The sequence below is a fragment of the Suricata suricatta genome, chromosome 4, assembly GCF_006229205.1.
Source record: "Suricata suricatta isolate VVHF042 chromosome 4, meerkat_22Aug2017_6uvM2_HiC, whole genome shotgun sequence".
NCBI lineage: Eukaryota > Metazoa > Chordata > Mammalia > Carnivora > Herpestidae > Suricata > Suricata suricatta.
In genome coordinates this window covers 1858338-1864895 of record NC_043703.1, presented here as the reverse complement: position 1 = coordinate 1864895, position 6558 = coordinate 1858338, and positions in this window count along the sequence as shown.

Sequence of the window (6558 nt, the reverse complement as noted above, 5' to 3'; positions counted from 1 at the left end):
GGGCCCGTGACATTCTGACACGGCCTCTCAGCGAAGAGAAGGACACAGAGGATGCCCGTGTAATTGGAACGCCGGCTGAGATCTGAGGCGGTGAGGACGGGCGACGCATTCTCTGCACAATGGCGTTGGTTGAAGGTTGTATATAAGGTGGCCTTATTAAAGTGACAAGGCGATTTAATTCCTTTGTGCACGATGATTCTACTTCATTGATTTACAATGGGAAGGATATAATTTTGCTAGTGTTGGCAAAAAGCTCAAATGTCAGCCTTTTCAAATTACCATACTTGCCTTGTTCAGGATGAATAATGAATAAGTCACCTTTTGTCTACAGTTAAATATTCTTGAATAAATACAAAGAACATAAAAGACATAAATGATTGCCTGATTTATATTTAAAATAAAGATCAACATTGTGATAAACGGTTGAAAATGCTGTGGGTGCGGCAGTAGGCCGCCCAATAATTACCTTACCCGCGAGGCAGACGCCCAGGTGTAGATGGCGGTCAGGGCGCGCACCCACTTACCTGCGAAGCCGGGCTGTGGGCTGAGGCCTTCGTGAGGGGAGCCCGGGGCCCAACAGGAGGGCCTGGACTCCTCAGACCCAGTGGCTGACTCACGCGAGGCCGAGGGTGGCTCTCTGTCACCTTTGGGACGAGTCTGTAAGAAACACTGGACAAGAGCAGGAGAGCGGGGTTGTCGGAAAACTCGCAAATCCGCGTTTGGACAACCACGTACCCGTTGGGTCAAATTCTGCGCAGCGGCGGGATGGAGAGAGCCTCTCCTATGGACGTACGAGCTGGCTCTACCCTCGCACCAGGAAAGCACGTTATACCTCAATATGGCAAAAAATCTTATTTTTATGAAAAATGTGTATATATGCATTAGGAGACTTCCAGTTTTCTGAAGAAACAACAGAACGTGTGTGTGTCTACAGGTCAGTAGCCATATGTGTATATTGTATGCGTGTGTTTGAAGCACATTTGAGGAATTTGCTCACTGGACTGGGGGGCTGCTGAGTCTCAAATGCACAGGGCGGCTTGGAGATTCGAGGAGCTGGTGTTGCTGTTCACTTCCAGAGGCCCTGGGGGCAAAGGCCTCTCTTCTTAGGGAGACCTCATTCTTAGCCTTGGACTGATTGGATGAGCCCCCCGCCCCCACATTATGGAGGTAATCTCCTTCACTCAGGGTCTACTGATTTAAAAATATTAACCACACCTAAAAAATCATTTCATCGAGATTTCCAGACTGACTTTTGACCAAACATCTGGGCACTGTGGCCTCGCAAATTTCCTAATTGTTTTTTCAATGAACATGCTGTATTTTTCAATGGGGAAATAATACAACAGAATATATGGGTTTTTTTTTTTTTTTTTGAAAACCTTGAGTTCCAAATCTGTGTGAAATCCACCTGATTCTTGACACTTGCAGGATCATGTTCAGCGGGGATGCGTTGAGTGCTGGGCGGTCTCCCTCTTGCCGTCGGGGAGCGTCACCGTGGAGACGCTGGAGGCTCATGGAGTCTGGGGGGCCGATCTCCTTCCCTGTCCCAGCTCTGCCGCCGGCGCCGTGTCCCATCCCTCGACACAGCACTCGCACGTCCCCACGCATCAGTGGAGGTTTGAAGAGAGGGGGCACTTGGGGTCCGGATGGTTGCGGGCAAACCGCAAAGGCGCTCGGTGGGCGGAGCTCCGCGGAGCCAGTCCCGGATGGTGGGCGGGGCTGTACTGAACCCAGATCGGGTCTGCGTCCCACCTGCCTTCTGAGTGTCCTGCCTGCCGGACACGCGTGTGGGCGGGTAGACGGTGGTCGTGAGCCGCGCGCGGAGCGTTTCTGCGCAGTTAGCGTCCCTTCTTCCCTCCGTGAGAATGCGGCTGCGAGGGGGCCGAGGAGATGCGTCCTTGCTCCTTCTGGGATTTCCCGGGAGCCGTTGGCTGCAGGTCGCGAGCAGGGCCAGCCGCATGGGCACCCGCCTTGCACGCACGCTCGCCGTGACCGCCTGGCGCCTGCGCACACCTGGGTCTGGGTGTGCCCGTGATCTTCCGGCGCGTTACTGTCCTGTTCATGTGATAGTTCCTGTTCTCTGCGTTTTGAAATTTAGACGTAGGAAGACACTCGTCCCTTCATCCTAGGACAGTACAGGGGCTGCTACCACTTAGGTCCGTCCGTGGAGAACCGCCGTCAGATGCCGATCGGCGAACAGTAGATTCCACGGTTCTGTCTCAGAGCGCCTGGAACCCCCTCTACGGTCGTCCTCCGTTTACCCGGAGACCGCGTGGTGTTACGTTCCTTTGTCTTTGTTTGCAGCGGAGGAGGGGGGAGAGGGAACCCACCAGGCATGGGGGCGCCCTGCTTCCTTCCACCGCTGCTCCCAGGTCCTGGCCCAGGGGGCCTCATCCCTCTCCGGATTGGTGGGACCCCCTCGTGGGGTCTGCACCACTTGCGCTGCGCGTCCCCACCGCACTTGCACACGACCGCAGACACACCTGTCCCAGGGGCAGGAGAGATCAGCCTGCACGATTAGGGGCCTCGAGTCCTGACCCCAAGGTTGGGTCAGGTCCTGTCGCACATCGCTGGACGCTCTTGGCTTTCCTTCCTCCCACGATTGGAGGCTGTGCACGTGTCACGTGTTGTTACTGCCCCACCACAGCCTCCCTTCTGTCCCCACGCCCAGCCCGGGCCCGCGGCACACAGTGGGTGCCAACACGTGAACGCCGTGGGCACAGGGAGCCGAAAGGCTGCTTAACGCTTCTCTTTTGGTCACAGTGCCTCCCCTGGGGGCCTGAGGTCATTCCACCCTCTCCTTCCATGTGAACAAACCTCAGGCGGAGGGACTGTCCCTCCCTGCTTTCCCCACGCCCTGCGTCGTGATCCTGACCTTGCAGATGGACGCAGTGCGTGTTCTTGTCCGTGTGAGGCCATCCTCTTGTTGACCCTGGGATGTGCGTGAGGAGAGTGTGTGTGTGTGTGTGTGTGAATGTAGGAGTGTGGACACATGTCTGTGTCTGTGAATGTGTGCCTGTGTGTGTGCATGTTGGGGTGTGTGTACGTGTGTCCGAGCGTGTATGTGAGTGCGTGTGCACAAATGTGAGTGTGTGTCAGGGGAGTGGTACATGGGTGCATGAAGGACTCACTAACAGGGCCAGGCCCGGCCCAGCAGGAGCACCGGCACACGGGCTGAAGGCACAGACGGTCCACTGCGGAGGGAGGTCTGTGGCCCAGTTGGAGGAGAGGTGAGTGGGTCGTGGGGGGCGGGGTGCCTGGTGAACCCCTCGAGGCCTTGGGTCCCTTCCCTGCTGGCTCTGGCGCAGGAGACGGTTTCCCAGCTGCTGGTGACGGATGCTGCGTCTGGTCACCAGGCGGTGGGGGGCGGGCTGACCGGGGCAGGACCCACGTGCTGTGTCCTGCTGCTTGCTGGGCCAGCCGGGGCGTTTTCTGGGCGTCAGGACTTCTTTGGCGTTCCGTGCTCCGCTTTGTGATTTGGAGGTGCTGCCGTCTCTCAGGGGGTCACTAAGCCACTGCTAAAACCCCACATCTCCGGAGTGCGCACGGGGTCCCGGCTGCCCTCCACTTTGCCTACACGGATGGTGGCTCTTGTCACAGCAGATGCATTCTAACGTATCTGATCTCTTCCGATTCAACGGGAAAGAGATCAATAGAAGAAATTTTGTTTTATTTAAGGGAAAAAACAGCCTTGTCTACTGTCAAGCGTTTCTGGTTTCGTTAGTTTGGCCAGAAAGTGGTCAAACCCCTCCTGCCGTAATGGGCTTGATGCACTGGAAGAATAAACGTAGGGTCCCGAGCCTCCTTTGTGCCTCGCTTGGCCTTTGCTGGCATGTCCCTTCTGATCTTTTGTGTACCCAGTCCCTTTTTCTATTTAAAAAACCTTCACCCAAATACCCATCAAATGTGACTGCGTTAAATATAAACACACCCTCCCTCAATTGTCTACAAAGCCGAGCTCAGCGGCTCTGCCAAGAAAATGTGAAGCCAACCTTTTAAAGCCTTCTCTGAAGACTGGAGGAAAATTACTCCCAGACTCCGTTGATTTCATAAGTGAAAGAAAAAAATAAATGCATAAACCAAAAATCAACCCCACTGGCCTTTGCTTCTATTCCTGGGCCACAGGCAAGAGTGCCCAGAAGACCGCCGCCCCTTCTCCACTCCTGGCACCATCTCACGGGGCAAGTGGGACAGCTCTCCACACACGGCCTTGCCCTCGACCCTCCCTGTGGCCCCGCGCAGGGTAGAGGCTGTGGGAATCCTTGGTTTCCAGCATTTATGGCAGATTGAAAAGGGCTCTCCTCCCTCTGCAATGGCCTTCCCACCAGAGCCAGCGGGCACTCCGGGCCGTGCGCCTGGGCTGTGCGCCTGGCTTGCTGTGGCTGCAGAGCAATGACGTGGGGCCCTGCGTCGAGCAGCCAACCCGCAGACGAGAGCTCGCCGGGGGCCTGGGTGTGCAGACGTGCGTGGGCCCAGCCTCGCTCGGGCCGTGGGCCCCCAGGAGCAGACCCTGAAGGGCAGCTGCGCGGTCGGGCGCCAGCTAGGCGGGTCTTGCCATGCAGCAGGACCCGATGGTGACAGGCTGCCCGCTGTTGGTGTGGTCTAGCCTGGACAGGGAGCAGGGCACGCTGACATGCTCCTGGGAGGCGGTAACGGGGCCCCACTGCTCCACCCTCGCCCCGCCGGGGACCTCCTGGGGCAGCTGGAGGGTGCAGACCAGAGAGCAGCTCCCAGGCCCCACGTGGGTGCCAACATCTCCCTGCTTTGATTGGTCTGCACCCCTGTGAGGCGTCCCGCCAGGTGGGGCTGAGCCCGGGCTGTGCCCTCAGCCTCTGGCACCTCCTGGTGCCATCGCCCGCTTCTCAAGCGCAGCGGGGCAGGGGCCCAGCACTTGGCAGAGGCCAGCAAGGGGCATGCGGTTTCTGCCGGGGCTGCGGCAGCTGGGCTGGGTGGGGTCTGCGCGGGTCCTGTCCCTGGGCCGGTCCTGGCTCACACCTGTAGCCTCTGGCTTGGGAGACAGGGACGCGGTCCCCATGCCCTAGAGAAAGTCCCTCGATGTAGTGGGGCCAGGAGGGTGCAGGACCGGGCTTCACAGGAGGCCTCTCGGGTGGGGCCTGGGCTTTGGACGGCCCGGTTGGAGCCATGCTGTGGGGCTGCATGTGGGAGCCCTCGGTTTCCTGGCCCATGTGATGGGGACGACGGTTCAGTGCCTCGTGACTGGGGTGCTGGGCTCGGCCGACCGACGCTCCGCTCCTGCGAATGGCACGGAGGGACACCTGGCGTGGGCCCCGGGCTCAGTCCCTGAGGTCTCCGTGGACGGAGCAGACCGTGAGGTGTCCCGCGCACTTGGCCGACCCCTTTGGTTGTCTCCCCGGTGTCCAGAGCCGCACCTGTGGGCGGGCTCCACAGCGTCCTCTCTACCACTGCTTTGAGGCCCGACTCCGGAGGAGCCGGGTGTCCCTCCTTACGCCCGGAGACGCTGTCCCCGGCGTGCACCCACTTCACACTGTCCCCGACCACAGCCTTCCGGTGAGCCAGCTGCCCTTCGCTGTCTTCTTCCGTTTTCCCTCTAGAATGTTCCTCCCGCTGACTGCGTCTCTCTCCTCTACGTTGTGGAGAGGCCCCCTGACGTCGCACTCGAGCTGAGCACAATGCTGTCCCGTCTGGAACCCTCCGGCACTGTTTGCTTGCTGGCCTGGGCATGGACACAAGGAACCGCGCTGGTACTTCCTCCTCACTGCGTGTGAGGGTCGTGTGTGCGTGTGCGTGCGTGCGTGTGTGTTTGCGTGTGTGGTGAAAACGACCGTGGCATCCGCACGGTGTTCTAGCGGCTCTGCACCAGCCAGCGCCAACCCACGGCTTTTCTTCTGCTAAGCCTGGCTCTCGAGGGTGGTTCTGACTTTGGGGGTGACGCTGGCTTCTGGTAGAGGAAAGATGTCTTCGTTCCGGAGCCCCGTCTCCTCCTCTGCCTGCCGGGCTGTTCCTGCCGCACGTGCGTTATAGGACCAGCTCGCTGTGTGCTCAGTGGCCCTCGGCCGCCAGGAGCCCCTCGGTCTTTCTCTGGCCTTCGGGAAGCTCTGGCTCTCTCGCGTTCTCATGTCTGAACTTGACTTCCCTTTGCCCTGCTCCCTCCCAGTGCTCGTGCCGCTCCTGCTCCCGATGCACTAGCCTGGTGTGCAGCGTGGACTCACGTTCAGGTATAAGGAGATTCTGAACCCAGGTGTGACCCGCAGGGCCGGGTGGACGTAGGGGGAGGCCGCAGCGGCACGCCTGCCCCGCTCGCGATCCAGAGGCCTGAGAAGCTCCACTGAGGACGTGGGGCACACGCTGCTGCTTTCACGCGGAAGGCGTGAGGCTGTGCAGGATCCAAGTCTGGGGAGGACTTTACTGGAAGGAGTGTGAGGTCACCAGGCCCTTCCCTGAAGTCATATGAGTGCCACATAGGCGTCTGGTGTGCGCAGTTCAACTAGGTGTAAATGTATAAAGGTGACTTCTGTTCCACCAAGTCCAGAGGGAGCGTGTGGCTCGGTGACAGTCCTGATCCACAACTCTGGGTTC